This window comes from Drosophila navojoa, chromosome X, assembly GCF_054131105.1.
Source record: "Drosophila navojoa isolate 15081-1374.11 chromosome X, UAZ_NAV_1.0, whole genome shotgun sequence".
NCBI lineage: Eukaryota > Metazoa > Arthropoda > Insecta > Diptera > Drosophilidae > Drosophila > Drosophila navojoa.
In genome coordinates this window covers 24,299,832-24,312,500 of record NC_142895.1, presented here as the reverse complement: position 1 = coordinate 24,312,500, position 12,669 = coordinate 24,299,832, and the positions used below count along the sequence as shown (strand labels likewise).

Sequence of the window (12,669 nt, the reverse complement as noted above, 5' to 3'; positions counted from 1 at the left end):
GAGCAGAGCAGAGCAGAGCAGCGCACTATAAACGAGAGCAAAATCGGGCACTGTCGACAGTCGACGTTGTTGTTATTGTTGTTATTGTTGTTATTATTATTGTTGTTGTTGTTGTTGTCTTGGCTTTCGGTCACCGATTTGTTGTAGTTGTTGTTGCTGTTGCTGTTGCTTTTGGCTTTGGTTTCTGTTTTCTTAGCAGTTTAGCGCCCGTTGTCGTGTCCCCAATGCCCGGTGCCAGTGTCCACGTACCAACATTGGCCTAATGTTGCACATTGTGTGCTGATCTTGTTTATTATGCAAGAAAGCTGCCAAAGTAAAGCCAGAAAGCGACAACAGCAACAGCAACAGAAACTGAACGCAATATATACATATACATATATATATATATGTATATATATATAAAAGAAAAGTATTTTACCAAAAGGAAGAAAAAAAGTGCTTGCTGCTTGCATACCATTAACAGAGCTCATAATCATATATATAGACGATCATATCATATACACAGACAAGACAAAACAAATCCCTAAGATGACGACTTTAGATTCTTTCACTTTTCATAAGTAAACAAAATATGAAGTAGGCAAATCAAGGCAGAATTTACAAGGGGCTAGATGTACATAGTTAACTATCTAATGTATTTTCACTGCACTTTTATGCTTATACCAAAGTCCATAAAAAAAAACCCCAAGGAGAAAGATATATCAAGAGTTTGTATTCAATTTGATAAATGGAATTGCGCAAATTGAAAAGCTTGGAGTACTTTCACATGATCGAGGGGGCGCACTGCACATACAAATGCCCAAAAGTTTTGGGGTCGACTGTATTAATATGCATATGACAAAATACCTTTTTTTCCAGCTGAAGCACGCCGCACGCCGCCTGCCGCACGCTGCCCTCGAACTAGTTCACTTCACTTGATGCACAACACAAAAACAAATAGACAAACAAACAACGGCAGCACGGACATCAATTACAGTTAACACGCACCGAGTGCACACATAAATAAGGCCACAGCAAAATGAAAGGCAGCGCGTGCCAAAAAGTCGTTATTCGGTGCTCCGATCGATCGAGCCGATTTATTATTATTTCTATTTCACTTTTCAAAAGAACCCGCCAAACGCGAGAGGCAAAGCAGCTACGGCTACCGTCTATTGTCTACAGTCTACAGTCTACTGTCTACAGTCTACTGAGTGCGGCTACTGCACCGCCAGCAGACGGCTGTGAGCAACGGAATGGAAACGAAACGTGGCAAACGAAATGAAACAGCACGGCACGAAACGAAACGAAATGAAAGTGGGCGTCAAGCAGGGTGCGTCGCTCATTGGGGCAAACAAACTGGAAATGGAACTGCAACTGCAAGTCGAACTGAAGCTGGAACTGAAACTGGGACCCATTCGCATGGTTCTGCGCTAACGCGACATATGGAACTGGGTCGGGTCAAAGGCTGGCGGCGCACTTGGCTTTTGGCCAAACAGCTGTTCCGCTGCGTACAAGAATAAGGCAAGTGAAGAGAAGAGATGCCAAACCAAACCGAAAATTGGCCAATTGATTTAATGAAGAAAAAAAAAAAAAACGAAAATGAAAGTGTGAGAAATAGAATAATTGATATACATATGTATGTACAGGTAAAATGTATTATATTATGTGTATGTTCATTGCAATGAATAGGATATTAATATAATAGGATATTCTATTGAGAACATATTGATTCAACTTCTTTTAATCACCGCTTCTACGTCTTTAAATATGTATTTTAAGGTTTAGCCAAATCAAACAATCAACAATTATAAAGAACTATTAACTTATGTCTTTTAAAGCATTAAATAATACAAAATGCCTTTATATATTTCTACATTGATATATAATATAAAATACCTAGGTATACCAATATCTTTAAGTTTTAGTAGCCGACCCTATTCAGACGAGCCAATATACACGTTGTTCATCTTGAAAGATGAACAAATTGCATATGATATCAAAATTTATAGACCAGAAACTTTTTTCATCATAGCTGATTCATACAATGATATACAAATTTGACTTCCATCAAATCGCAGTTGCCAGTCTAAAGATTTTCAAGTCTTTTAAAAAACATCTAGCAATATTCAAAGTCAAATGAATAGGCTTGTTTTAGGATAAGAGTTATTCGCTTTAATGGTAAATATAAATAGAAATAAAACATTTCTAGTTTTTATGGGCAGACACTCCAAAGCAGATAGAGCTTAATCATCACTCTTCTCTATCTAGATCAAAAATAAATATGCATACTTCCTCGTCTCGACCACGCCCAAAACTGCTAATTAAGCAAAACATAATTCACATTGAATTTCCTATTTTTTAGTTCCTTTTCAAGGGGCATCAAAGAACTACAAATCCTTGAATTTTCTACCCATATCAAATGGAAAATTATTTTATAGGAAAACATTTAATTCAATGCCGGACTTGTGTTTACTAATCTAGATCTAGAATAGAATTCATAAATGTTCCGCTTCTAATGCACTTCCTGTCTGAAAATAGCAAGCATTTTCCATGCCACCTGCTACACACTTGTGTGTGTGTGTGTGTGTGTGTGTGTGCGTATGTGTGTGTGTGTGGAGCAAGGTCAGCGAAAAGTTGACAGCGCCAGTGGCCACCGGTGAGCATCGATGGCCGCATGCATCGCCTTGATTGTTGCGGTTCAGTGCAACTGGCTCGGAAGTGATTCTCTGTGTGCTAAGATACCCTACCTAAGTGTATAAGACTGACATAATGATTCAGTCACCAAACATGTAAGCCCCTTAGGGGAATATCACAAAGGTAAAGAGGTTTACAGCAGGTTCTTAATCTTGAGAGCACTCTAAATTAGGAAAATATTACTCATACAAAAAATATTTTATTCAATTTAGTGCATGAATATCCCATTCATGAATTTTTGCCACTCTAGAAGCACAAGCTCCAGATAAATCTAGATCAAAACTCTTAAATATCAATCATCAAATTTTTATTCAAGACCCACAAAATAATGTCAAAAGTTAGCTAGAGTATTCAATCGTCGACTATCGCTGCTCAGTGTTCTAGGTGTTTCATTCGTGTGCGCATTGTCTGGCCCCAAGTTCAGCTTGGAGCTTCCTCTGGGGGCCAGCTCAGTGTGCAGCGTTGCAGAAAACTAGACGCTTGGGAGCTCTGAGACACATTTGTCCAAGACTTTGGCCCAGGTCGGGCATAAATTAGATCGGCGATAACTTCAACTTTGCGAGTGCCAGTCTGCCTAGATCAATATGATTGAAATTTGCTTTTGATATATGCACATACATATACACTTACAATATATAATGTTGGCTAATAATGGCTATAATTAGAGAAGAATTAATCAGCTTACCTCAATGTGTGGATGGAATTCGACTTGGCTCACTGTCCGGGATACCAGATCTAAAACAGGTTGAGCCAAAAACACATCACAATACACACACACGCACACACACACACACACACACACAAATATTCTTTGTTGTGTTTTGGGCAAAAAGTGAGCACAGAATTATCGAAAATATTTGTTTTGTATTATTCAAATTGTAAATCGTAATTCATGTCGTGTTTGCAAATTATCAATAACCAAAAACAAAAAGCAAAAAAACATAAAAATGAAACGAAAACGAAAACGAAAAGTTGTTATCAAACCGAAATTAACAACATTTAACGCGCGACGATTTATCAAGCGAAATAACTGTTGTTTGGCGTTTAACTAAAAAATTATTACACATAATAATAATGATGGTACAGGGCCATTAACAAACTTGGCTAATTGGCCGTGGCGAATTAAATTGACACTCGTTTATTTGGGCTGCCGGCGAAATTGACGTGTGGAGAGCACGATGCGTCCGCTTGACGACGGCTTCTTCACTTGCACTTGCGCCACTCCTCCTCCTGCTCCGCGTCCTGCGCCAATCGAACAGTCAGATGCAGTCAGTCGTCGTCAGGGCGACGATTTGAATCCCACTTGGCGCGCCAAGACTCACTCAAAAGTTTGCAATTGATCGACGAAAACAAAAACAAAAAAAAAACCGTCGTCAGTTCGCTAGTTGCTCAATTCTTTCGTATTGTCTCTCTCGCTCTCGCTCGCACGCTCTCTTTGCTCCGTGTTCACGTCAGCTCTGGCCGAATGCACAACACCGACTAAAGCGCGCCTTGCCCATGTGATAAAGCTACAGCTAGAGACGAAGCCAAAGCCGAAGACGAAGCCACAGCGACAGCCGAAGACGAAGCCGAAGCCGAAGGCGAAGCCAAAGCTCTGAAGCGTTGGGCAGTGAAGCACTGCTGCCAATTCAGCTTTTTTCCCGTCAAATCTGGCTTTTTCCGAAGACAAATTGCGGGAAATATTTAAGAATTGCGCGAAGCGGGAATTCTGGCTTTTTTTGAAAATGAATTAGGCTTTTTTCGATTTTTTTTAATACTTCGATTTTTTTTAATACTGAAAACATGTACTTTGTATTAAATATTGTATATATTTTTTGTATATATCGAATGCTAATTGCCTTAGCCTAATATGTATATCGTTCGGATATGTAGCACTAACACACACTTAAGCTAAGTCTTGCACAAACCTCTGCGCGCACCATGGTTAACATGGCGGTTGCCACTTGTAAGAAAAGAGCATGTAGAATCCGATATGTACAAAGGGTATGATTTTGAAAAGAAAATCAAGTCTTTAAATATCGATGCAGGCCTCGAACAAGAAATTCGTGCTCGCTGCTCTTCTTTTGTTATTGAACTTATCAAGCAGCTAAAGCAGAGGTAACCAATTTTTCAGATTCTTCTACCGACCGTTAAATAATTTTGATTTTATCTGCAGTCTCCCCGACAATTTTAAAATCTTAAAAAACATTGACGTTTTTTTCCGTTGATAAAATTGTGTCAACTAAAAAAAAAGTAATTACAGAATTGTTAGAACACCTCCAAGTAGACAGAATAGCCGACATTGAGCGGCAGTACTATGATATTAATCTAGTTAAGTGGGAAAACGTTAATGACAGCTCCGAATTTTGGAATGAAGTCTCCAATTACAAGGATTCTGGCGGCAACCGCCGATTCCTTGACTTGGCAGCTGTTGCCCTGCAAATGTTTTCATTACCATGGTCCAACGCGGAGGTGGAACGCGTATTTAGCCAGCTTAACTTGGTAAAGTCCAAGTTAAGGAACTCAATGAGCCTAAGCACAATAAACAGTATTCTTAGCATAAGGTAATATTTTATTGAGAGTGAAAAGATGATACCGATATATATATTACTTTTTTATTTAATATAACACACAGATATGGTTTGCGAAGACTGGGCAAATGCTGCTATGAATACAAAGTTCCTTCAAATTATCTTCGCATGATAGGTACTAACAGGTCGTACGATTCTGAAACCGATGCTAGTCGCGAAGAATTAGATAGCATGCTAAAAATCTTGTAAATTAAAAAAAAAAAAAAAAAAAAAACAATCAAACTATAATAACCGCTTTTTTTTAGGCTTTTTTGTAAAAATTTTCAGCTTTTTTTTCCGTTTCTTCCATCTAAAAACAGCTTTTTATTCTGGTAAAAAGTTGGCAGCACTGCAGTGAAGCAAAGCGCATTGAGGCTTGAGCTGCGTTCACATTAGCTTTTTCGCGACTTTCGGCTGAGCGCTGAAATGAATGCATTGAATGCATATTTATAAATTTATATTAAATGCAATATTTAATGAATATGTATACAAGCTATTTTCTATTGAAAGTTAATATATACATTAATAAATATTAAAATTAATGATTATATACACAAAATCTGATGAATAAACTACTGTATGCATCCTTTATTGATTGATTAATGCCAAAACGTTAAGTGAACGAGTATGCGGCAGTCTATAACACTCGGCTTGTTTCAATTCTGTTTATATTCACTTTATACATTTTAAGTCAGGCTTCACATATTTCATTTTATATCTGGTTTGATCAGACAACAACTTAAATAGACTTTCTTTCCTGGAAAGAATTTGACCCACAATTTAGAACTTACGACCTCTCGGCTATATAAATGGCTTGATGCGCGGCATTAGCTAATGGCCACATTTGTCATTCGTGTTATTTTCACAATTTGCTCAACATAACTGCAGGCGATGTTAGCTATAATCGGTACCAAAAAGTTAAATGATACAGATTACAGATCGAGCGTCGCCTCTAACTGGAACAGCAATATATCTATGCATAGCCATAGACACACATATATATAGAGAAAAAGCCTTCATTAATCAAGCAATTTCACATGATCAGCTTTATAGAACTTCCATTAATCTTCGCGGACAAACGACAAAACGAAATAAATTGCAACTGAAACGAAACGGAATGTGAAACGTTGCATGCCAGAAGAGAATAAGGGGGTGAGCAAGAGGAACAGGAGAGCTGGAGTGAAGGGAGCAGGAGGCGATTGCATATCGTAAATATGCTAATGATAAACAATCAACATTAAAACATTTAGCGAAATGTTTCGCTGTCATTGTGGGCGCAAGGATCTGAGCGTTAACTTGTCCAACTCGATTGCAATTTATGCAAATTTCGTCGAGCATGAAACGTGGCTAAGTCATTGTGGGATAAAGAGTTATTGCATTAGCTATTGCCTCAGACAGATAAGTGTGACCGTATGCAAATAGATAATAAAACGATCTCTCTATATTGTTATAACTACACAAAGTTGCGAATAAAGTATTTTTTAAATATCTTACAAATAAGTATGTAAATTTTTTTTGAAATTCATACAATATTCCTGAGCGGCGAAGGTTTACCATGTGTTCATGCTCCTCCTATTTAAAGGTTTCTACTTGATTTGAATAAAAGTTTTAATTTCGTTTATTTAACAAATTATAATTCTTGCATTCTATTAAGCTAATATTACATGAATTAAAGAGGTTGAGGCCTCCGATTATGATTTTTTAATAAATATATAAGTATTTTATGTTTATATTAAACATATGAAAATTTTTGTAACTTTTATTTATTATTGATTCTTAGTATTAACATTTATAATATTAATATTATTATTATTACTTTCTTCATTTATTTATGAATTTCCTTATAATTTGTTTTTATTTATTTCGCTTATTTATTATTATTATTATTTTTTATTATTATTAATTTATTGACTTTAATTCAATTTCAACTCTTACATTAGGCAATTTTAAAATACTTAGCAATAATTAAAATTATTCATTCCCATTTCCATTTCCCATTTAGATTCCCAATAGAGATCGTAATTTGATTTCCTGCATTACACAAAGAACTGTTTTTTGACTCAGCTTTTCCAAACGCAGCAATAAATGATCCATGATTGTATTGTGGATACATTCATATCATGGAATCAATCATCAATTACTAATCCACATTTCGTAATTGAAATCGCAAATGGGAATTGCTGGCATAGTCCATACGAACCATTTACATTGGGTCTTGAATCTGAATCACATATTTTTGGCCAAAATTAAATTAAAATTAAAATTAAATATATAAATATGTGAGATAATAAAAAATATAATTAGGTAATAATGATATTTACTACTTATTTTAATCATTAATTAGAATACACTATGAATAACTTTTTTTACAATGATTCATTCCAGACTCGCATTTAATTATTTTTCAAGTAGGAGTTAAACAGGGCTCAATGCTTGATCAAATCATTTATAGATTTTCAATATAAAACATCTGGACTAATATATAATATATTTTTTCTCCCAATAGTTAGGGGCCTGTTTATTCTTCTATCGGTTGCTTTTATTTGACATCCCACCTAGAAGACACGCATTATATAAACATTTGCATTTTAGATTATGTGACTAGACCCGGGTACAGTGGCTATAGATTCAATGTATGTATGTAGTATTTGTGCATTGGAGATCGTACCCAACGGCTTTCCTTTGGAAATGATGTATGGTATTACAATCGGAATAGCTGGCAGTGATTGGAAACCCATAGATGCTCATTGGTTTCATTATGGACTTGTAGACGAGATCTTTTACCGATAATGATAGGGTAGATCTTTTAAGCCACAGAATTTTCTTTAGCCCTGTCTTGAATTATTTATTTTTCTTAATTACTTAAAATTACGCAAAATAATAGCTTGGATAGCAAAAGCTAAGCCACTCCCAGACAGACAGGAATGAAATATTCCCCTTTGAAATAGATCCTTCAGATAAATTTAAAGTGAACCTTCCCAACTATCCTCTCTAAGTCACTTTTAGCCGATATCGATATCGATGCAGGAGCGGAAATTCTTTTCAATTTATTAATGAATCTATTAACTGATTATCTCGGCCAAATGCTGACTCCCAATATAAGGCTCGACCCGGGTGAAATAAGTTGTCTGTCGAGTGCACAGACGGAAGTCGTGGCACTAAAAAAAAAAAGCAAAGCAAAAACAAAGCAGAAACAAAAAACTACAATCATAATCGAAACAATTAAACAAAGGCGCACTGTGAGATATATGTATGGAGCTGGGCTATATCAATAATGGCAATGGCAATAATAATAACAACAACAACAGCAACAATAATAAAGTTGATGACTATTGACGGCAATGATTGCCAGCCGATCTAAATCTGACGTTTGCCATAGCCAAAGGAATGGCATGAATGAAAAGGGGCTAGGGGCAGGGGCCGGATGGGGAGGGGCGGGATGGAGGGGGGGGGCAGCTGGGAGGGGCATGAACGGTATGGGTGCGGCGCCAACGTGAAACCTAACGGCAACGCCACGATCCACACACAGCTCCATATAGATGTATAGATATATGCGTGTGTATTCATGTGTGTGTGTGCCTATATATTATATTTTAATAAAAACTTAGCTACATATGTTAGTAATATTGTTGTTGTTGTTGTTTTTTTTTCTATCTATTTTTTCCGCCACATTCTCCAAGGACAAACAACATTTTAGTGAGCGCCGCTGCCGTCGCCGCCGGCTAACGGCAAAAGGTAGTCCAAGTCCGCAGCTAAGATTGATCTACAAAGCTCAGCTCTGGTCTCTGGTCTCTGGTTGAGTTTTTCGCATTCGCGTTGCCAACTTTCCTTTTTGTCTACACATATGTATGTGTGAGTGTGTGTGTGTGTGTGTGTGTGTGTGTGGGCACAAAGTGTGCGGGCGCACATTAAAACAAAAACACAACAACAACAACAACAAAAACAAAACAAAAATCTCAGCATAGGCAATGCCAATGAGGGCAACACATTAAAAAGGTGTGGCAGCTCGGCTACGTTCTGGTGCAGCAACAGCAACTGCACCATACGCCAACATAGCTGTTAAAGTTAAAGTTACAGTTACAAATTCAAAAGCCTCCAGCGCCTCGGCCTGGGCCAACAAAAAATGGCATAAATACAAAATTTGTGTTGGCTTTCAGCAGCTCGAGACCAAACTTCAAGCGACACCAGCACCAACACACACACACACACACACAGAGTAAACACTCAACAACTAGAACAATGCACCAAAGTGACAAATACTCTAACTGAGATTACGTACAGCGGCGATCATAAGAATAATATTACGACTGATCCAAAAATTGCTCGACACAAAAATATATTGACTTGGTCACTTAATATATCTAAATCATCGAAATATTAATAACAATATATGCATATAGCTTAATATTCATTTCAAATTATTCCCATAATATTGCATTTATCACAATTATTTTTTTATACAAAACTATTTCTATTTGTTTGACCTCAGCTGTACTCTAAGAGGCAATAAATCTAGATTTCGATGTGGCCTATCCTACGTATGTATATATCTGGAAAATGCGCTTCGAATGGGACTACTCAGTAATAAAATATACTCATATACATATATGTATACATATATAAAAAAAAATATGTATATGATTTAAAAATATTTGTGTAGCAAAATATAGAAGTTTAATTTGAAAAATTTTATATTGAAAATTCCAATTAAATATAAACTAAACAAAAAGATAATAAATAAAAACTTAAGCAATGCATTACAAACTAAATTAAATTACAATTAATTTGCCAATAATATTATTATTACATTTTAATGCTCATTCAGGCGAGTGAAGTGAGTATATTGGTTTCTACGTATTGCTGTACGTCCTTCTCTTCACCTGACTGCACTTCGCTATTTCACGAATATAATATGCCAAGATCCACCCACTGGAGGCGTGGCTAATCGGAAAACACATTTTCTGATCGCTCACGTACCATAATAGCTGAAATTCGGAATGCATAATGACATTAATAGCACAAGTGCAAAGAGATATATATGGTGTAATACATCTACGCCCTTTGAGGCATGGCAAATCGAATAGAATTGTATATTCTACAGTTATAAAGCTAGCAAGTTAAATCGACTAAATTACTGTTGATATCCTCTATTAATGGGCATATTATATAAGCAAAACGTCCTAGTAATTAGGGGCGCTTAGTTGGGCTCTCGTGAATATGAATAGCTTTGTGTTCATATTTATATTATATATTTTTATCTATTTACTGTTACAAAGAATTAAATCTTGATTACAATTTTTAAGCCAGAGCTACAAAGGCCTTCAGGTGAAGTTTTTTTTTCATATGCTCACATTATATACCTTATTTACACTAAATATATTATTTACATGATATACATTAAATATTTTATATACATTATATATCTATGTATGTTTAGTTATATTAAATATATTATTTATATAATTTAGTAACAGTAGGTCTAAACTGTAGCCTTAACTTATATATACATATATACCATTTAGAGGTGTGGCAAATCCAGAAAGGGATCGAACAGCGTTTGCACCCTGAATAAGTATTTTGTGATCGGTGATGCCCGGCCTCAGCATTTCCACTTGTTTTTAATGCACAAATAATTTAATAATTTTAATTTTTTTTTTTAATAATTTTTTTATATGTATTCTAGTAGTTTATAATTTAATATTTTTATTTATATGTATTTTAGTATTCACATGTAATAATAATATATTCAATAATTATTATACTCTGCCCAACTTCAGCATATTCACTTGTTTCTAATGCACAAATAATTTAATATTTTTATTTCTATTTTAATATTTGTGATATTAATAATATACAGAGATATATACATATAATAATAATATATTTAATAGCTTTTATACTATGCTTAATCATTTGCAGCTTTTACAGTTACAAACGCAATGACAAAGTGTGTGCACCCCAAGCAAATGCAAATGCAAATGCACAAATTGTTAATAATAATTTGTTGTTGCCATTTGTGTTGTTGTTATTGCTTATGCTTATTTAATAGCAATTGGATCGCTGAATTTTTCTCAATTTTCGCTTGCTTCTCATATGGTTGTTGTTGTTGTTGTTGTTCTTGGTCGTGTGCTCGCATATGATTTGGCTGTTTGGTGTTTGGTGTTTGGAGTTTGGTGTTTGGTGTTCGCTGTTTGGTCTACATTTAATTTTTGGCGCTTGCCAAATCGCCAAACAATTTATTCAAAGTGTTGGCGACAATTCACTTTTCGCATTCAATTTTTGATTCAAATTCGTATTCGTATTCGCATTCGCATTCGCATTTTGGATTTGGATTTGGGGCGCAACGCTTGCACAATGGCAGCGCCAAAAATTTATGGCCCGCCACTTACCAGAGATCAGACCAAGGTCAAAGCGTTTAGAACCAGTGCGAGGCAGGAGGCGGGAGGCGGGCGGTGGGGGCGGGAGAGCCTCGCCTCGGCTCAACAGGTTCGACTCCAGGCAGGAACCTGGGTGGCTGCATGAGTCAGCAGCGACAGGCAATTGGCTTTGATTTGTGGTGCTGGTGGTGCTGGTGGTGCAGTCGTGTTGCACAAATAAATCAACAGCAAATGCAATTCCCAAGGCCATGGCAGCCACAAAGGCGTCAACAGCTACCGCAAAATGTGGTGCGGGTGGTGCGGTGGGTGCCGGCGGTGGGGGCCCAGATGCTGCACGAAAAGGTCAAGTCAAGAGAAATTGCCCCAACACAAAAGTGAGAAAGTTAAAAATTATGTCAAAATTTGAATTACTAGCTGAAGAGAAACAATTCGCAGCCGGCTAAACAATGCGATGGCAAAAATTAATTTTCCTATCAGCTGTGGCTGCTGCTGCTGCTGCTGCTGCCGCGACGGGAAACGCTTTTCACTTTCGCAAATGAGACTGAAGACGTCGAGGGCCTGACTCAGTTTCGACATTAAGATGCCGAGATGAACATGTCACTCGACGTCAACCAGCAGCAGCAGCAGCGACAGCGACAGCGAGAATCAGCCACTGCAGCAACCGCAGTTGCAGAAAAAACCCCACCCGCCCAACACCACCCAGAGCCCGACCAGCCCCAGACCAGCCCAGCCCGGCCATAGGTTTTCCCTTTTGTGGTATTATTTCTGCATGTTCGGTTCGTGTTGGGGCTCTTTTTGCGGCTGCGCGTAGCACTCGCTCCCAGCACACAAGTGAAAATGCTTTCACGCCCACCGAGGTACTGGGAAAATGCATGGGCTAAGAGGAAAAGCGAGCCATTTCAATGAAAGTGCTTTAGCTGCGCTCAAAGCTCGATTCTTTAATTATCAAGCAGAATATACTACAATTTAACCCAAGATGTGAACTTGATTTGCATAAAACATATATTATTTTATTATCATCCATTAGATAATCAACTCAAAATGCACACTAAAAGTATAAAATTCTCTTC

At 36.9% G+C, this 12,669-nt stretch overlaps 1 protein-coding gene and 1 long non-coding RNA gene across 2 annotated transcripts in view; one reads left to right on the top strand and one right to left on the bottom strand.

The window, feature by feature from the left end:
* LOC108657396 (uncharacterized) overlaps positions 1-4,140 on the bottom strand; it is a 58,355-nt gene extending 54,215 nt beyond the window's left edge. The window contains exon 1 of the mRNA XM_089264352.1: positions 3,359-4,140. The gene's annotated coding sequence lies outside the window, so the exon portion shown is untranslated. The remainder of the gene's footprint in view (positions 1-3,358) is intronic.
* Positions 4,141-4,447: 307 nt separating this feature from the next.
* On the top strand, positions 4,448-5,481 carry LOC149090739 (uncharacterized). The gene is made up of 3 exons (XR_016197535.1): positions 4,448-4,770; positions 4,829-5,216; positions 5,288-5,481. It is a non-coding gene; the product is annotated as an uncharacterized LOC149090739 (long non-coding RNA).
* Positions 5,482-12,669: the final 7,188 nt, after the last annotated feature.